Source organism: Macaca thibetana, chromosome 3, assembly GCF_024542745.1.
Source record: "Macaca thibetana thibetana isolate TM-01 chromosome 3, ASM2454274v1, whole genome shotgun sequence".
Classification (NCBI taxonomy): domain Eukaryota; kingdom Metazoa; phylum Chordata; class Mammalia; order Primates; family Cercopithecidae; genus Macaca; species Macaca thibetana.
In genome coordinates, this window is record NC_065580.1 from 29,200,833 (window position 1) to 29,221,426 (window position 20,594).

The 20,594-nt window shown below is 42.9% G+C and overlaps 1 protein-coding gene across 2 annotated transcripts in view; it reads left to right on the forward strand.

Moving 5' to 3' along the window:
* Positions 1–20,594, forward strand: part of UBE2H (ubiquitin conjugating enzyme E2 H) — a 118,653-nt gene that overhangs the window by 2,035 nt on the left and 96,024 nt on the right. The gene's annotated exons all lie outside the window — the stretch shown is intronic.

A 20,594-nucleotide genomic window follows, 5' to 3' on the forward strand; every position in this document is an offset into this window, starting at 1 on the left:
AAAGTATAGCGTACCTAATATATGTTCAGGCACAAGTGAAATCAACTCTTTATGAGCTGTTTGTGGCTGTGATTGTTTTGTAAATGTGTGAATGATACCAGTAATGTTGGCTTTTCATAAGGCTGCAGGAAAACTTGTAACTGACTGTGTGTACATTTTAGACAAAGCAGTTTCAGGTTTTATTTTTGTTTAGAAACTAGGAAATGACATGGTGGCAGAATCTGATTTATTTTTATCTTGAATTGAGAGTTACTGTCACACCTAATGCGAATTTCTACCTAATGTTTAATTGGGATGGAGTGGGGAGATAGAATTCCAGCTGTTTGTGATCATTGTCAGAGTCTCAAATTATGTACATAGACATATTTTTAAAAGATTGAGGATAAAGAGGGGGGCCTAACTTGACCTGATGCCTTTTCCATACAGTGCCTTTTGTTCATTTAGTAGTTGTGGCATCTAGAATGATTACCGCATTTAGGAGTCGGGGTGTGGGGGGTGGAGAGGGAGAGGAAAACAGACAAAGAACAGCAGGGTGTCTTTTTTTTTCTCCCCCTAAGTGGCTTATTTCATAGCTTATTTTTAGTAGAAGATGAAGAAAGGCAAAGATGCATTGGCCTTCTGTTCTTTCCCCACCTTCCTTCCTTTCTGACAAAAGAAAGCAGAGGCGCTTTAAAATTGTAGATCTGAGATAGGAGGATAACAGTTTTAAGATTTAAAAGCCAGAGGTTATCTTTGTTTCGTGTTTATTTTCTGGTATAACGGAGTTTGGAAGTTAAAATGTTTCGGATTTCCTTTTGTGTGTGTTGTGTAGGTGAGAGATTTTGTGTCCTCCTTTCTCTGTTGAATTCACAGATCAGTAGGCCCAAATGGAGCCAACAATTTTTGAGTAAGGTATATTTAGCAGAAAATTTAAGGAAAAATTCCCAACCCTCTCTACTAAAATGAGTACAATTGTGTGAAAAGGCTGGGGGTTGAGAAAGATGGTGGAGAGGAAGTAGGAAGAAAAGGTCTGAAGGAATGCACTTCTTGCCCCCCAGTGTCCCTTGATGATTTCTTTGGTGTGGGGAGTGATAGCTGGTTTCCTTGCAGTCTCCTGTTTCAGCCCATTTTTGGATGTCTCCTAGCGTAATTATACCACCACAATTTACAGCCTAGCAGGGAACCTATATAGTAGGAAAGTAGCAGTGTGGGGGTAGGGAGAGAAGAGGATGTGTAACTAATTGGCCGCTGCCTTCCACCACCTCGCTTGGTTCTTTTGGAGACACTGTCCCTGGTTGTTGTTTGGAGTCAGTGATATTTCTTTTGTGACGGGTTGGTAGGAGGAGAGCTGACTCCCAAGTTATGCAGGGAGTGAGTGTTTTGCACCAATGCACTTAATAATCTGCTGGGTGATTATGCTCTGAAACTCTGACTCATTCATTGTTTCTCTTCTGATCCTTTGCTCAGGGTTGTGCAAACCTCCCCAGGAGCCTAGAAACTGATTTACATGACTTTTGGATCCTTTAGGAATGTGTCCCAATAAAAAAACCTTGCAGTTAGCCCAGATCCTATGGAATGGTCTCGAATAGTGCAGCCATTTGTTTGCAAAGTCAGGTAGATTGGTGATCTGTGCTGCCCAGAGCCTGGCAACCTTTGAGGTTTCCACCTCCGACCAGCTGATTATTTAGATTGTCTGAGAGCTGGGGCTCTGGTGACCTTAAAGCGTGATTTGCCCTAAAGGAATATCGGTTTAAGTTCTCCCTGGTGGAGGAACAAACAGCTCAGATTACACGGGTTTCCTTGTTGGTGGGGGTTACTCGTCTCACCCTGTTGCACAGCCCTGGTGATCCTTTCATCTGTGAACCAGTGGCCCCTGCTGAAGGCTAGAGCTGCTTGTTTTGGAAAAGCGTATGCAGGCAAAAGGCCGCAGGCACCGCTCCTCAGCGCTCATTGGCCGCCCTGTTACTACCCGGAAAAGGAGGAGGGGAGGAGCTACCAAACAGCTGATGGAGTGTGTGACAAGAGAGTGTGTTTATATACAAAAGAGGTGGGGGCTGGGGAGGCCCTCTGAGTGGTGTTACAGGAACAAGTGTGTTTTCGAGGGGTAAAAAGAGGAGAGGAAAACCTGACCTGTTAGAGTACAAGAAACGTTTAGAAAAATTAAGGCTAAATCAGAAAAGTAGATCAGATAATAATGGGGACTGGCATATACCATATGTACAATTTTGTAACTTATAATACCAAGAGTTTTCAATGATTCTTCTTTTCAGAGGGAGTACAGTAATAAAGTAGGAAACACCCCTTTATTTATTTTTAATTTTGTAGAGACCGAGGTCTGACTAGGTTGCCAGGCTGGCCTCCCAACTTCTGGCCTCAAATCTTCCTCCTGCCTTGGCCTCCCAGAGTGCTGGAATTACAGGTGTGAGCCCAGTGCACCTGGCCCAGGGCATGCCACTTTAAATGCACTTAACTGACTCATTTACAGGGATTCCAAAGTATGGCAGAAATGTCAGCTTCCCTTAAAGCATCAAGAGTGATAGAAAGGGACAGCGTCTTACACTAAATCCATTAGCAGCCTGAGTTAATTTTACAGAATTGCTGGTGTCTGCTTTAGGGTTTCAGAGGCTTTCTGTAACAAATTCAAAACCTCGGATGTTGCTGAGGTTGATGGCTCACACCTGTAATCCCAGCATTTTGGGAGGCTGAGGCAGGAGGATCATCTAAGTGTAGGAGTTTGAGGGTCCAGTGAGCTAAGATCATGACACTGCACTCATGCCTGGACAACAGAGCAAGACTCTCTCAATTAAAAAAAAAAAGCTGGCACGGTGGCTCATGCCTGCAATCCCAGCACTTTGGGAGGCCAAGGCAGGTAGATCACCTAAGGTCAGGAGTTCAAGACAAGCCTGGCCAACACGGCGAAAAGCTGTATGTACTTGTACCAAAAATATAAAAAATCAGCCAGGCGTGATGGTGCGGACTTGTAGTCCCAGCTCCTTGGGAGGCTGAGTCACGAGAATCGCTTGAACCCGGGAGGCAGAGGTTGTGGTGAGCCGAAATTGCACCACTGCACTCCAACCTGGACAATAGAACAAGACTCTTATCTCAAAAAAAAAAAAAAAAAAAAAAAAATCCTCATGTGTTTGGGTACCTGCTTTGTGCCAGCATGGTGCTGGGAGTTTAGTAGTGAAAAATTCAGCATGGGTGGTCATGGTGCTTATACAATTAGTTAAAACTTTTTTTAGTTAGAGAGGACAGGCTGTGGTTAGGTCATTGGTGTGTGTAGTGCCTTTTTGAGTAACTTGCATTTACTCTTAGAGTGGACTTTTCAAGGAATAGAAAGATGAAAAAAATTTTGTGTGTTAGGATGTATATGGGGATCTGTACACCTGTTTAAAAAATTACAAAACTAAAATATTAAAATATGTAGCCATTTGTCGTTGACTTAACTTTGGTATTTTGCTGTTAATCAGTAGTTATTCTATCCCTAAGTTAGTAGTCTTTGTTACTCTTTAATTTGTGTTCAGAGTGTAGACAATTCCGTAATCTTTTAACTAGTTCCAGTGTCAATTGGGAACCTGTGGTTTGCCTCTTTATTTCCTGTGGCCTCTGTTTTAGCGAGATGATGAGATGTAAGTTGGCACAGCTTTATGGTCTTCAAGCTAAAAGTTAAAGATTTGGCAACTCGCAGTGTTCTGAATTTGTCTTCCCTGCCTAGATTTTGGTGACAAATATAACATACTGATACTTATTTTGGTTAGGCAGGAACCTACATGAGTAAGCATTCACAGCTTCAGAACCTGATTCCTGCAGTGCAGTTCTAGTAAATTACACACAAGCATAAAAATTCAGCTTTTTGGGAAAAAAAGTATTTTGCAGATGTGACCCATAAAAGTCCCTCCTGTATTTGTGTACGTGTGTTAGAACAACCTAGATTTGTTGGTTTTTTTAGTGGTGCAATTTTCTTAGCCCGTTGACCTGCATTTTATAGATATATTTAAAATTTGGTGTTCTTTTCGGCCTTAACAGATTTGATGGTTCCAAGAATCATTGGATTTTTAGGCATGTAATCCAGACCTTACATTACATTATAATGTTTGTAATGTAACAACTTTTTACCTGTAGACCTACAGAGTGTACCTGTTAGAAAAATACTTAAAAGAACTTAGTTGGATTTCAAAAGTAAAAAGATAATTGAGGAAAACATAGGTTACAAGAAGGAAATCTAGTCACCTGTAATCCTACCCTTTAAACAGTAGTTCTCAAACTTTAATAATCACCTGGAGAGTTTGTTAAAACAGGTTACTGCATCCCACTCCTGGAGTTTTCTAATTCATTGGGTCTAGGGTGGGGTCTAAGAAGTTCCCAGATGATGCTCCTGGTCCAGGACCACTGTTTAAGAACTATTGGCCTTAAATGTTAACCTTATGGCTTTTTTCCTATGTCTTTTATTCTCCCCGGGATATATTGTTTTCAACCTGTTGATCGTACTGTATGCGTCTGCCCTGTTTTTGCTTAATATTTTTGCAATTGTTTTTCCCAGTTAAAAATAATGACTAGGGGCCGGGTGCGGTGGCTTATGCCTGTAATCCCAGCACTTTGGGAGGCTGAGGCAGGCAGATCACAAGGTCAGGTGATGGAGACCATCCTGGCTAACATAGTGAAACCCCATCTCTATTAAAAATACAAAAAAAAAAAAAAAAAAAAAATTAGCCCGGCATGGTATGGTAGGCACCTGTAGTCCCAGCTACTCGGGAGGCTGAGGCAGGAGAATGGAGTGAACGTGGGAGGTAGAGCTTGCAGTGAGCCTACATCACGCCACTGCACTCCAGCCTGGGCCACAGAGCGAGACTCGGTCTCAAAAAAAAAAAAAATAATGACTAGGCTGGGCGCAGTAGCTCATGCCTGTACTTCCAGCACTTTGGGAGGCTGAGGCGGGCAGATCACCTGAGGTCGGGAATTTGAGACTAGCCTGACTAACATGGAGAAACCCCATGTTTACTAAAAAATACAAAATTAGTCGGGCGTGGTGGCACATGCCTCTAATCCCAGCTACTGGGGAGGTTGAGGCAGGAGAATCAATTCGTTTGAACCTGGAAGGCAGAGGCTGCGGTGAGGTGAGATCGTGCCATTGCACTCCAGCCTGGGCAACAAGAGCAAAACTCCATCTCAAAAAAAAAAAAAGAATAGCTCATGTAATATGCCATCCCATGACTGTGCCATCTATATAATTCTTTGCCATTTTTCTCTGATGAACAAGATTGAAATTAACATCTTTGTGCATAGGCTTTTCTTTGGGTTATTTCTGTTTTCACGAAATGGAATTCTAGATCAAAGAAGGTAAACATTTGAATTAAAATATTTAATTAAAAATCTCAGAGCCCTACACTCAGCAGGCTCTTGTTTTGTTGTGTTGTGTCTTAGTTGGTATCGTTTTGGCACTGAAATAGCCTGGCATAGTGATTAAAGATGAATTCTAATTTCCTCTTTGTTTAAACTTTGATGTTTTTTCTGCTAATGGTGATCCTCAATTTAGGCATACTTTTGCATTCTCAGAGTGCATACTGCAAGTCGGTAGGTTAAATGTATTTATGAGCAGATACATCTGACTAACAGGAGCTGTAGAATTAGTTTTGGCATCTTGGATTCTTTTTCCTTTTGTTTATTGAGGTATAATTGACATACAGTTAACTGTACATATTTAAAGTGATATGTTTGATAAGTTTTAATGTTATGTATCACCCATGAAGCTTATCCTTATCAAGATAGTAGACATAGTCATCTTCCCCCAAAGTTTCTTGTGCCCTTTGTAATCTTTCCCTCCTTCCCCTCCAACCACTGATCTCATTTCTGTCACTGTAGATTATTTTACATTTTCTAGAATTGTATATATAAGTGGAATCATTTAGTATGTACTCTTTTTGTGTGGGTTCTTTCACTCATTCTGAGATTCACCCATGTTCATTTTTTTTTTAATTGCTGAGTAGTATTCTATTATATGGATATACCACAATTTGTTTATGCATTCACCTCTTATGCTTGGTGGCATTTGGGTTATTTCCAGTTTTGGGCTATTGCAAGTAAAGTTGCTATGAACATTGTGTGGACGTACGCTTTTTTTTCTCTTGGCTAAGCTAGATAGATCATGTGGTAGGGTTTGCGTGTGTGTGTGTGTGTGTGTGCGTGTGCGTGTGTGTTTTGAGATAGGATTTCACTCTATTGCCCAGGATTTCATGGTGTGATCTCAGCTCACTGCAGCGTTGGCCACTTGCCTGGCTAGTTTATTTTTCTTGTAGAGAGGAGGTCTTACTGTTGGCCAGGCTGGTCTCAAATTCCTGGGCTTAAGTGATCCTCTGGCCTCAGCCTCCCAAAGTGCTGGGATTACAGATGTAAGCTGCTGTGCCTAGCCATGTTTAACAGGCAGTTTGAGTTGAATGTTTACTGATGATGATCCATATTTCAACCCCAATAAAATTGTGACAACTGTTGTTTCACTTGAGTGTTTTTTGGTTTTTTTTTTTTTGTGACGGAGTCTTGTTCTGTCACCCAGGCTGGAGTGCAGTGGCGCGATCTCGGCTCACTGCAAGCTCCGCCTCCTGGGTTCAAGCCATTCTCTTGCCTCAGCCTCACGAGTAGCTGGGACTACAGGCACCTGCCACCAAGCCCGGCTAATTTTTTGTATTTTTTTTAGTAGTGACGGAGTTTCACCATGTTAGCCAGGATGGTCTCCATCTTCTGACCTCGTGATCCACCCGCCTCAGCCTCCCAAACTTCTGGGATTACAGGCGTGAGCCACAGTGCCTGGCCTCACTTGTGTATTTTTAAGGAATCATGTTAAATTACATGCTCTTAAAGCACTGATTTTTTAAAAATTATTAACCTTATTTTATAGTATATGAATTTTGTTAATTTTTTAATCAATAAAACGGATTTTATCTTATCACAATGATTGTGATACCTTTCACTTGAATAATGATTTAAACACTTTATCTTCCTTTTTTTATTTTTAAAGACAGAGTCAGTCTCGCTCTATTGCCCAGACTAGAGTGCAGTGACACGATCTCGGCTCTCTGCAACCTCTGCCTCCTGAGTTCCAGCAATTCTCCTGCCTCAGCCTCCTGAGTAGCTGGGATTACAGGGGCCTGCTACCACACCCGGCTAATTTTTATATTTTTCATTAGAGACAGGGTTTTGCCATGTTGGCCAGGTTGGTCTTGAACTCTTGACCTCAGATAATCCACCCGCCTCTGCCTCCCAAAGTGCTGGGATTACAGGTGTGAACCACGACACCTGGCCAATCTGGGTTTTTTTTTTTTTTTTTTTTTATGGAGTCTGGCTCTGTTGCCCAGGCTAGACTAGAGTGCAGTGGTGCGATTTCAACTCACTGCAACTTCTGCCTCCCGGCGCCTAGCCTAAAGCATTGATTTCCAGCTGAATTTGGTCACAGCTTATTTGGTAGCTGCTCTTCTCTCACCACCCCCATTTGAAATTAGTGAATTAAATTTTTATTGTGAAATATTTTTGTTAGCCTGAGCAACATGGCAAAAGCCTATTTCTACCAAAAAAGATAAAAAATTAACCAGGTATGGTGATGTGCACCTGTAATCCCAGCTACTCTGGGGGCTGAGGCAGAAGGATCGCTTGAGCCCAGGAGGCAGAGGTTGTGGTGAGTTGAGATCATGCCACTACACTGTAGTCTGGGTGACAGGACAAGGCCGTCTCAAAAAAAAATGTTTTGTGGCCCTTTGTAATTACACTTTAGGAATCTGACCCAGTGTGGTGGCTCAGGCCTGTAATCCTTGCACCTTGGGAGGCTGAGGTGGGCAGATCACCTGTCAAGAGTTCAAGACCAACCTGGCCAACATGGCGAAACCCCATTTCTAGTAAAAACACAAAAACTACCTGGGTGTGGTGGTACACGCCTGTAATCCCAGATACTCGGGTGGCTGAGGCAGGACAATTGCTTGAACCTGGGAGGCGGAGGTTGCAGTGACCCGAGATTGTGCAACTGCCCTCCAGCCCGGGGGACAGAGCAAGACTCCATCTCAAAAAAACAAAAACCGTATTACACTTCAGGATCATAGTCACAAACAACTATTTTATTTTTATATTTGCTTGTAGGACTCTAGCACACTTTTCGTTGATGGTAGTCTTCTCTTTGTAAAGTATTGATAAGATTTTTTTTTAAAACATTTCTTTAGCATTTCTAGTGAAGTTTACAGCAGTTGATAAATATTTCTGGAGCACTCTGTTAAAGTCTGAATAATATCTTCAGTTTTCACATGGAATAAACTTACATGAAATGAACTAATAGCAGCAACTCAGTGACAGAAGGGGAAACAGACTGTAAGAGTTAGGGTATCCTTTGATATCATGCTTTCCTGGAATGTGTGTGTGTGTGTGTGAGATGGAGTTTCACTCTTGTTACCCAGGCTGGAGTGCAATGGCATGATCTCGACTCACTGCAACCTCTGCCTCCCAGGTTCAAGTGATTCTCCTGCCTCAGCCTCCTGAGTAGCTGGGATTACATGCATGTGCCACCACGCCTGGCTAATTTTTTATTTTTAATAGAGAGGTGATCCCCCCCGCCTCGGCCTCCCAAAGTGTTGGGATTACAGGTGTGAGCCACCGTGCCCAACCTGGAGTTTTTTGAAGATTTATTTATTTTTTTTTTTGAGACAGGGTCTCACACTGTCACCTATGCTGGAGTGCAGTGGTGTGATCACAGCTCACTGTAGCCTCGAACTTTCGGATTCTGAACTCAATCCTCCTGCTTCAACCTCCCGGGTAGCTGGGACTATAGGCGTGTGTCACCACACCTGGCTTATTTTTATATTTTTCGTAGAGATGGGGTCGTGCCATGTTGGCCAGGCTGGTCTCCAACTCCTGGGCTCAGGCAATCTGGCTGCCTTGGGCCTCCCAAAGTGCAAGGATTACAGTTGTGAGCCACTGCGCCTGGCCTTAAGTTAATTTTTAATGAAATGGTGCTTAAAATTTTTTTTGGCATCTTAAGAGTTATTTGATAGGTTATTGGACACTGCCATAATAAAATTAGACATTGATTTGTAATAGTTGTTATTACATTCTTTCTGATAAATTATAAACAATTTATCTTATGGATGTTTACATGTGTGTTGCTAAAAAATAAATAAATAAATCTGGATTCAGTGGCCCATGCCTGTAATCTCACCACTTTGGGAGGAGTGCTTGAGCTCAGGAGATTGAGGGTACAGTGGGCCATGATTATGCCACTGCACTCCAGCCTGGACAACAGAGTGAGACCCTGTCTCAAAAAAATTAATATTACTGACAGCTGGAACTTTTAGTTTGGCTAACAAAGATATGATCTGGCTTGTACCTGTTTTTAGTTTGGAGCAATGATAGTATGTTTGGTGAGTAGACTGTTTTGGTATTCAGACACAGGGATGTCTGAATATGCCCTGAGCATATAAATTCCAGTGTGTTGGCCAGGTGCAGTGGCTCATGCCTGTAATCCTAGCACTTTGGGAGGCTGAGGCGGGCTGATTGCTTGAGCTCAGGAGTTCGAGACCAGCCTGGGCAACGTGAAACCCTGTCTTTACTAAAATACAAAGAATTAGCTGGACGTGGTGGTGGGCGCTGTAATCCCAGCTGCTCAGGAGACTAAGGCAGGAGAATTGCTTGAACCTGGGAGGCAGAGGTTGCAGTGAGCTGAGATTGTGCCGTTGTACTTCAGCGTGGGCAACAGAGTGTGACTCCGTCTCAAAAAGAAAAAAAAAAAAAGATTCCAGTTTGTTATTTTCTAATTGCCGAAGTGTAATTCAAGTGCATTGTAGGAACTTTTGAAAACACAGTAGTCTGTTGAGAGGCTGTTGTTGCATTAGTGGTTCTCAACTGGGTATCACATTTGAGAAGAATTAAGTTTTTGGGGGCCCAGGTACTATGGTTATTGTAATTTCTTCTGTGTACCTCACCAGATGCTTGGGGAAGGTGTCTGGTTGTTTATAGGCTGGTGCTCGTGGGGGTATCTGCCCATGCCCAGTAGAACCCAAATCCTCAAGGGCCCAGGGAAGCCCCACATGGCAGCCATATGCTTATGTGGGAAGAAGGATCCTTTTTGCCTCTCCCTGCTTTGTAGGTATCTAGGATGTTAGGTAGGCAGTGTGAATAGTTGCTGCTGATCTTCTGACCTGTTCCTGCAGAGAAGTCAGGGAGGACTAGGTAGCCCTTGTGGAGGGAGAGGTTTGGCTGGACTTTGCCATTCTCTGGAAGACTTTGTCATTCTCTGGAAGACAGGCATGGTTGGTGGGTCTGTCAGTGGTAGCACTTGGAGGGTCCATATTTAGGATATCAATTAATTGGGAATGGAATCTTTGTCTTTGATTCAATCTCCTGGTTTCTAACTTTTAAACCATTTTTAGGGAAGCATTGTGTGTGAAGGTAGGAGATACTCCCTACATACAAAATCATGTTGTTAATGTTGTGAATTATGCATTTTCTTTTTAATATTAGGCAAATTTTTTTTCATATGTCAAGTTTTTATCATGTACACTTTTCAAGGTTTTTTGGATTATAAAATCTTAGTTGAGGTAATATAAATAGAAAACTAGATACGGAGTACATGCCTGGTTCGTGTTACCTCAGAAGCAGTTGTGCTGCCACTTAGCCTAGCAAAAAGTAAATTTAGTTGTTTTGTCCAAAGGGTGCCAGTATAACTTTGGTGATCTGGATTTTACTTTTCTTTCTTTCTTTCTTTCTTTCTTTTTTTTTTTTTTTTTCTGTTTTTTTTTGAGGCAGAGTCTTACATTGTCACCCAGGCTGGAAAGCAGTGGCTTGATTTCAGCTCACTGCAGTCTCCGCCTCCCGGGTTCAAGCGATTCTCCTGCCTCAGCCTCCCAAGTAGCTGGGATTGCAGGCACACGCCACCACGCCTGGCTAATTTTTTGTATCTTTAGTAGAGACGAGGTTTCACCATGTCGGCCAGACTGGTCTCAAACTCCTGACCTCGTGATCCACCCGCCTTGGCCTCCCAAAGGGCTGGGATTACAGGCCTGAGCCACCGTGCCCGGCCTGGATTTTGCTTTTTAATTTGATGATTATATCGTATAGACAGTTTCTGGAAAGTTGATTAATTTAAAAATTCAAAATTTGGTTGGGCGTTTCCATCGCAGCATTTGTATGTAGAAGGTTGATTGGTTGGAGTCATATCAATAAGGGATCACCCAAGTGTAATACAGTTCGATATAATGTTTTCATGGTCTTACTGCTGGATGTTTACTACCCTTTTGCTGTTCTTTGAATCTAAACCTGTAAATAAATTAGTGATTCTCCTTGGCAGCAAAGCTTGGAACTGCATAACTCTTTTAATTTTATTCCAAAGGAAACTGGGTAACAAATGCTCACTTTCGCTGGTTGCAGTGGCTCACTCCTGTAGTCCCAGCTACTGGGATGGCTGAAGCAGGAGGATTGCTTGAGTCCAAGGCTGTAGTGTACAATGATTGCGTCTCCGAATAGCCACTGCATTCTCCCACCTGAGCGCTATAGTGAGACCCTGTCTCTAAAAATAAAAAAACAAAAACAGTCACTTTTATATGGCCTTTGGTTCTTACAGCTATGAATTGTACTTGATCAGATCGTGAATTCAAACTAGAGGCGGGGCATGGTGGCTCTCGCCTGTAATTGCAGCTCTTTGGGAGGCCAAGGCAGATGGATCATCTGAGGTCAGGAGTTCAAGACCAGCCTGGCCAACATGGTGACGCCCCAACTCTACTGAAAATACAGAAATTAGTTGGGTGTGGTGGCAGGTGCCCGTAATCAAAGCTATTTGGGAGGCCGAGGCAGGAGAATTGCTTGAACCCAGGAGATGTGGAGGTTGCAGGGTGCCAAGATCGCATCACTGTGCTTCAACCTGGTAATGGACTGAGACTCTGTCTCAAAAAAAAAAAAAAAAAAATTCAAACTAGGAGAGCCTACAAGTCCATAATCCTGTGAGGGGAATCTCGGACAGTTTGAGTTGGCTTTTTTTTTTTTAAGATGGCGTTTCGCTCTTGTTGCCCAGGCTGGAGTGCAATGGCATAATCTCGGCTCACCACAATCTCCGCCTCCTGAGTTCAAGCAATTCTCCTGCCTCAGCCTCCCGAGTAGCTGGGATTACAGGCATGCGCCACCATGCCCTGCTAATTTTGTATTTTTAATAGAAACGGAGTTTCTCCATATTGGTCAGGCTGGTCTCAAACTCCCAACCTCAGGTAATCCGCCCACCTCGGCCTCCCAAAGTGCTGTGATTACAGGCTGAGCCACCGTGCCCGGTCGACTTTTTTTTTTTTTTTTTTTTTTTTTTGAGACAAAGTTTCACTTTTGTTGCCCAGGCTGGAGAGCAATGGTATAATCTCGGCTCATCGCAACCTCTGCCTCCCGGGTTCAAGCGGTTCTCCTGCCTCAGCCTCTCCGGTAGCTGGGATTACAGGCATGTGCCACCATGCCCAGCTAATTTTGTATTTTTAGTAGAGACTGGTTTCTCCATGTTGGTCAGGGTGGTCTTGAACTCCTGGCCTCAGGTAATCCACCCGCCTCGGCCTTTCAAAGTGCTGGGATTGCAGGTGTGAGCCACCGCACCCAGCCTTTTTTTTTTTGTTGTTGAGACAGTCTCTCTTTTGCCCACACTGGAGCGTAGTGGTACCATCATGGTTCACTGAAGCCTTGACCTCCTGGGTGCAAAGCAGTCCTTCTGCCTCATCCCCCTGAGTAGCTGGAACTATAGTCACATGCCACTATGCCCAGCTAATTTTTCTATATTTTTGTAGAGACAGGATTTTGCCGTGTTGCCCAGGCTGATCTTGAACTCCTGAGTTCAAGTGATCCTCTTGCCTTGGCCTTCCAAAGTGCTGGGATTACAGGTGTGAACCATTGTGCCTGGCCATGGATATTTATTACAAATTATATTCAAATAGATGAAAACAGGAGGGAAAAGAATTTTCAGTATGTGGAGTAGTTTTGACAGGAGTTTTAGCCCTTTATCTTGGTGACTGATATTAATGTTGCTCTTAAGTGTACTTAAGCACACTAAAACATTGAACACAACATGTGTTTGATAACACAATTATCAAGGGAACTGAGGATAAAAGCACTCATCTTTGTATCGCAATATGACATTATTAGCATCTGTTAACTTTACAAACCTGACTCATTTAATTGTCCACAGCCACCATCGTGATAATGAATAAAGAGAAAACAAATCGTGTATTTTGTCACTCTATTCATTTTTATCTATAAAGATTTAAAATACCTTTCTTTTGAGTTAGGTTGGTTTTATGGTTGGAAGAAGGAAAGGAGGTAGACCTTTGAATGTCTTGATTGCTGCTCATTTCTCTAGGCAGTGAAGAAAGGTAGCTAAAGTGCTGTCTCTGATTATCAAATGCCATATATGTGAATATACCTGTGTTGTCTGTCGTGCTGTTGTGAACACTCACTTGCTTTCATCTTTTTTATCCATGAGCTCTTGCATTAGAGTAGTTAGTAACCAGTTCTTTCTCTTGGAGTAATTAATGTGACTTTTCCCTTGTTTGAGATTTAGCTAAGAGTTTTATATGTAACATATAAACCATGATACATCAGAAAGACTGTATTTGTGGTTCATAAAGACTGTAATTTCATTTCATTTTCATAAATTGTATGTTTTCAAGTCTATATGTTTGGGTTTTTTTGTTGTTTGTTTGTTTTTTTGATATGGAGCCTCACACTTGTAGCCCAGGCTGGAGTGCAGTGGCACAATCTCGGGTCACTGCAACCTCCGCCTCCCCAGTTCAAGCAACTCTCCTGCCTCAGCCTCCCCAGTAGCTGGGATTACAGGGACCTGCCAACACGCCTGGCTAACTTTTTTTTTTTTTTTGTATTTTTCAGTAGAGATGGGGTTTCACCATGTTGGCCAGGCTCCAGGTTGGTCTCGAACTCCTGACATCAGGTGACCCACCCGCCTTGGCCTCCCAAAGTGCTGCGATTACAGGCGCCAGCCACCTCGCCTGGCCTGAACTGGATTATTTTAATGGACATATGTATCTTTTTATTTGCTTAATGAGAATTTGGAATTCTATTTTTAATAGAATCAGAAATTAGTTTGTGACTTGTGTGCTTTTAAATTAGGCATATTACTCACTTGAATGAATTGGATAAAACATGATGGTTTTAGTCTGCCATTTCTGGCAGTTTTATTTCTTAAATGTCGTTCTTAAAGTGTTTTGTCAGCTCTGATGAAGTTCTGATGGCATCTTATTAAAGTTAAATTTTAATAGGTATTAGAGTCATAGATTTTAGCATGTTTTTATACTTGGAGAAAACCTGGACTGCAAATACTGGTATTAAAAAGCAATGGTGGCTTTCTGAATATAAGGGCTCTTAGTGTGGAAATTGATAATCATATTCTCTCTAGGCAATAGCATTTGTGGCCTTAAGTAGTAGCTTAAGAAGTATTAATGCTTAACTGTAACGCTTCAGATTAGGAGAGTAAACTCTGGTAACTTTGTTATTATTGATAGAAAAAAGTAGAGGTGAAGGTTGAGAGGATACTACTTTTCAACTGTGATTAACACCAGTTTTACTAGTAGTCATATTTGTTGTGTGAAAAATAGAATTAAAACAGCAGCCTAGTAATGTCTGTTAATCCTGCTTATGAATATAAGATTCGTAAAGAAAAATAAAAATGACCTAGTAGGTTTTTGTTTTTTGTTTTTTGTTTTTTTTTTTTTTTTTTGAGACGGAGTCTCACTGTGTCGCCCAGGCTGGAGTGCAGTGGCCGGATCTCAGCTCACTGCAAGCTCTGCCTCCCGGGTTTTTACGCCATTCTCCTGCCTCAGCCTCCCGAGTAGCCGGGACTACAGGCGCCCGCCACCTCGCCCGGCTAGTTTTTTGTATTTTTTAGTAGAGACGGGGTTTCACCGTGTTAGCCAGGATGGTCTCGAACTCCTGACCTCGTGATCCGCCCGTCTCGGCCTCCCAAAGTGCTGGGATTACAGGCTTGAGCCACTGCACCCGGCCAGACCTAGTAGGTTTTAATCAGTGTTCTGGTACCTCTCTACAACAAAAGATGGCCCTGCATCTTTTCTTAAGGTGTCAGAATTGTATTTACCCTGTTAATTTAAAGAACAACATAAGTCCTGTAAAAGTGCCTGATTTGTGGAAGCTTTTGTCAGGATAGAATGGCAGCATGCTGTTTCCTTTCAAAGTTTTATGTATTTAATTACGTGAATTATATTTTCTTTCTTTTTTCTTTTCTGGTTTTTTGTTTGTTTGTTTGTTTTTTGACGGAGTAACTTGCTCTGTCGCCCAGGCTGGAGTGCAGTGGCGCCATGTTGGCTGACTATAACTTTCACCTCTTGGATTCAAGTGATTCTTCTACCTCAGCCTCCTGAGTAGCTGGGATTCAGGCACGCACTACCACACCCAGCAAATTTTTGTATTTTTAGTAGATACAGGGTTTCACCATGTTGGTCTGGAACTCCTGACCTCGTGGTCTATCCACCTCAACCTCCCAAAATGCTGGCATTACAGACGTGAACCACCATGCCCAGCCTTAAATTTATTTTTAAAAGTTATATATGCATTTATATATGTTTATGCTTCTGTGTATACCTCTATATGTATGTTTATTTTTACCTTTCATCTCTATTCTGTGGTGCATATATATATACACACACACATGCGTGCGCGCGCACGCGCACACACACACACGTATATTTTTTGTAGAAATGGGGTCTTGTCCTGTCCTTGAACTCCTGGCCTCAAGTGATCTGATCTGGCTACGTTGGCCTCCCAAAGTGCTGGGATTACAGGGTGAGCCACCCTGCCTGTTTTTTTAAATTTTTATTTTATGTTTTTTTTTTAAATATATATTTTTGACTTCAGAATTTTCTAAGCAGTTGAAATTACTCCTTTAAATTAGTTTTGGTGTATTTTGTTTTGAGACGGAGTCTCACTGTGTCGCCCAGGCTGGAGTGCAGTGGTGCGATCTCAGCTTACTGCAAGCTCCGCCTCCCGGGTTCATGCCATTCTCCTGCCTCAGCTTCCCGGAGTGGCTGGGACCACAGGCGCCCGCCACCACACCTGGCTAATTTTTTGTATTTTTAGTAGAGATGGGGTTTCACTGTGTTAGCCAGAATGGTCTCAATCTCCTGACCTCGTGATCCACCCGCCTCGGCCTCCCAAAGTGCTGGGATTACAGGTGTGAGCCACCGCGCCCAGCTGGTGTATGTATTTTTATTTCAGCTCTTTTTTCTTTTTTTTTTTTGAGACAAAGTCTTACTGTTGCCCAGGCTGGAGTGCAGTGGCATGATCTTGGCTCATTGCAGCCTCCGCCTCCCGGGTTCAAGCGATTCTCGTGCCTCAGCCTCCTGAGTAACTTGGATTACAGGTGCCCACCACCATGCCCAACTAATTTTTGCAGTTTTAGTAGAGATGGGGTTTCACCATATTGACTAGGCTGGTCTTGAACTCCTGACCTCAGGTGATCCACCTGCCTTGGCCTCCCAAAGTGCTGGGATTATAGTTGTGAGCCACCACTCCCGGCCTCAGCTCATGTTTTTGTTGTTGTTTTTTGTTTTTAAAGCAAAGTCTGTCTCTGTTGCCTAGGCTGGAGTGCAGTGGTGCTTTCTCGGCTCACTGCAACCTCCACCTCCCAGGCTCAAGCGATCCTCCTGCCTCAGCCTCCTGAGTAGCTAGGACTACAGTCATGTGCTACATTTTAATGCCCAGCTAATTTTTGTAATTTTAGTAGAGATGGAATTTCGCCATGTTGCCCAGGGTGGTCTCAAACTCCCGAGCTCAAGTGATCTGCCCACCTTGGCCTCACAAAGTGCTGGGATTACAGGCGTGAGTGACTGTGCTCGGCCTGTCATTGCTCAATAATGTACTTTTCATTCTAATACATTTCACGTTTATCAAAACTTGCAGCGTTTTTGCTTTGAGATGTTATGGCCCACTTTTTGTGGATTAAAAATCTGGACCACACAGGTCAGTTGAAGGTTGAAGGTGCTGAGATCAGAGTAAGTCCTTATCACAGTGGATCTGGGGCTGACTATGGTTTCGTAAGCTTTTGTCCCTTATAGCTTTGCCTGTGTAGTAGATGCTCAGCAAACCCCTGTTAAATGGATTAGAATGAATTATATACTACTGGGTTTTCACCAAGTCCTTAGGTCATTTTTAGGCTAAACTTTGGCACCTGCAATTGAAGCGATAGGGAAATCTTGCAGGAAAGTGTTGAATCTTCTTCCAGTGATGGGGACTTCAGTTCTTTTCTGTGCGGATGTCATTTGCCTTTTTATGTAGTGTTCATTTTCCCACATGTAACGTGCATTTGTTTTCTGAAATGGTCCTAAATGCTAATACCTTATAGGTTATTCAATGCCATTTTCAGATGGTTAAGATTGTTTGATTCCTGGTGTTTAAGATAAAAAGAAATTAAGGTTGTGCATTGGGGAAAGAAACAGCTGAAACTTGCTTTACTTCATTTGTAAAATAGAATACCTTAAACCCATCCAAATTGTGGAGCTTTTTAGTACTCTGTTTTATACGTTGCAAAGTGTGTCAAGTTCCTCCTTACAAATTTAGAAGTTCTAAAAGGGGCTTTCCTTAATATTTGATACTGTCACTTCTTAGTTTGCTCAGGACTTCATTAAGGACCTTTATTTTGTGTTTACCTTTCATCTGTATTCTGTGACAGAAGAGGACTTAAGAACTACTTCAGCAGCTCACACCTTCCATAAAAATAATGTGGCCTTTTCTTAGTTATTCAGAATAATAGGAAAAATACTTAAACCAGGCTTTTAAAAATCTCATTTTACAGATGCAAAACCTGAAGTTTAGTGTTATATTTAAATGTGTATACACGTAAGTATAGCTTTGGTTTTTCTTTGTGTGTGGGCATGTGCTTGGTGAAAGAGAAACAGAATTTTACTCTTTAGGTTTTTGGTAAATAACAGAGGTTCTGGCACAGGTGATGTCTGGAGCCCCCTAGGGATCCCCAAGATACTTTCAAGGGGACTGTGAGGTCAGAACTTGTTTCATAGTAATATTCATTCATTATGTGCCTTTTTTGCCTGGCCAACAGTCTTCTGATATAGACATTTCTGACAGGATTTTTGATGTATGATGAAATGATGTCAACATTTGGAAGATCTGTGGAAGTCAGTGAAAACTATTTTCCAAATGGCCAGTACATGACAGAAAAATTATGCCTGGTTAAAAGATCTATTAAAAATGCAAAGTAGGCCAGGTATGGTGCCTCACGCCTGTAATCCCAGCACTTTGGGAGGCCAAGGCGGGGAGATCACGAGGTCAGGAGATTGAGACCATCCTGGCTAACACAGTGAAACCCCGTCTCTACTAAAAATACAAAAAATTAGCTAGGTGTGGTGGCGGGCGCCTGTAGTCCCAGCTACTCGGGAGACTGAGGCAGGGGAATGGTGTGAACCCGGGAGGCAGAGCTTGCAGTGAGCCGAGATCATGCCACTGCACTCCAGCATGGGCGGAGACTCCATCTCCAAAAAAAAAAAATGCAAAGTGGGCGGGGTGCAGTGGCTCACACTTGTAATCCCAGCACTTTGGGAGGCCGAGGCAGGCAGATCACGTGGTCAGGAGTTCACAGTGAAACCCCGTCTCTACTAAAAGTACAAAAATTAGCTGGGCGTGGTGTTTGGCGCCTGTAATCCCTGTTACTGTGGAGGCTGAGGCAGTCGAATCGCTTAAACCTGGGAGGCGGAGGTTGCAGTGAGCTGAGATTGTGCCACCGCACTCCAGCCTGGGTGACAGAGCTAGACTCCGTCTCAAAAAAGTAAAGTAGAACAGTGGATTTTAATATAAGAATATGAAAAGTTCATTGGTACAAATTAAGATTCCACGTTGTAGTTAGCTTTTAGGAGACAACCGCTTGTCTGTCAATTTTGGCATAATATCAACAAAAAATGTCCAGAATTACCTGAAAAGTCTATTAAAGGACTCTTCTCTAATTACATTCAGAATATACCAGATTCAATACAGAAGCACATATGAAAATCCAGCTTTCTTTTCTTAAGCTGCACATTAAAGAGAGTTGCAAAATCATTAAAAGCCGTTATTATATTATTCTTTGTTTTGGAAATTAATTTTTTCATAAAAATGATGTATACATGCATAAGATTTACTTTTAAAGGAATTAATATTTTGTGTCTCTAAAATGGTAAGTAACACACATAGAAAAGCTCTTTGAGGTCTTCAGTTTTTTTTTTTCTTTCGCCAAGGCAGAGTCTTACTCTGTTGCCCAGGCTGGAGTGCCATGGCGTGATCTCTGCTCACTGCAACCTTCGCCTCCCGGGTTCAGGCAATTCTCCTGCCTCAGCCTCCCCAGTAGCTAGGATTACAGGCGCACACCACCACGCCTGGCTAATTTTTTTTTTTTTTTTGAGACAGGGTTTTGCTCTTGTTGCCCAGGCTGGAGTGCAGTGGCACAATCTCGGCTCACTGCAACCTCTGCCTCCTGGGTTCAGGCGATTCTCCTGCCTCAGCCTCCCAAGTAGCTGGGACTACAGGCATGCACCACCACCCCCAGCTAATTTTTTGTATTTAGTAGAGATTGGGTTTCACCATGTTGGTCAGGCTGGTCTTGAACTCCTGACCTCAGGTGATCCACCTGCCTCAGCCTCCCAAAGTGCTGGGATTACAGGTGTGAGCCACCGTGCCCTGCGTTTTTTAAAAATTTAATTTAATTTTTTTTTTTTGAGACGGAGTCTCACGCTCTCACCCAGGCTGGAGTGCAGTGGGGCAATCTCGGCTCACTGCAACCCCTGCCTCCTGGCTTTAAGCAATTTTCCTGCCTCAGCCTCCCGAGTAGCTGGGACTACAGGTGCGTGCCACCATGCCCGGCTAAGTTTTTGTATTTTTAGTAGAGATGAGGTTTTACTGTGTTAGCCTGGATGGTCTCGATCTCCTGACCTCGTGATCCGCCCGCCTTGGCCTCCCAAAGTGCTGGGATTACAGGTGTGAGTCACTGCACCCAGCTGTTAATTTTTAAATTTTTAGTAGAGATGGGGTTTCACCATGTTGGCCAAGCTGGTCTCGAACTCCTGACCTCGTGATCCACCCACCTTGGCCTCCCAACGTACTGGGATTACAGGCATAAGCCACCACGTCCAGCCGTGGTCTTTAATTTTTAAGAGTGTAGGCCGGGTGCGGTGGCTTACGCCTGTAATGCTAACATTTTGGGAGGCCAAGGTGGGCAGGTCACCTGAGGTCATCGGGACTTTGAAACAGCTTGAGCAACATGGAGAACCTCGTCTCTACTGAAAATACAAAATTAGCTGGTCATGGTGGCGCATGCCTGTAATCCCAGCTACTCCGGAGGATGAGGCAGGAGAATTACTTAAACCCGGGAGGCAGAGGAGACAGAGGCTGCGGTGAGCCGAGATCACGCCATTACACTGCAGCGTGGTCAACAAGAGTGAAACCCCATCTCAAAAAAAAAAAATACGAAGAGTGTAAAGCATGCTGAGACCACAGTGTTTGAGAGCCACTACTCTAGCAAATGTATGTTGGAAGAGAAGTCATATTGTGATAAAGTCTAGGATGTGCTTTAATTGTAACCTAGCACAGTTTCTGGTATATCAGGTTTTTTTTTT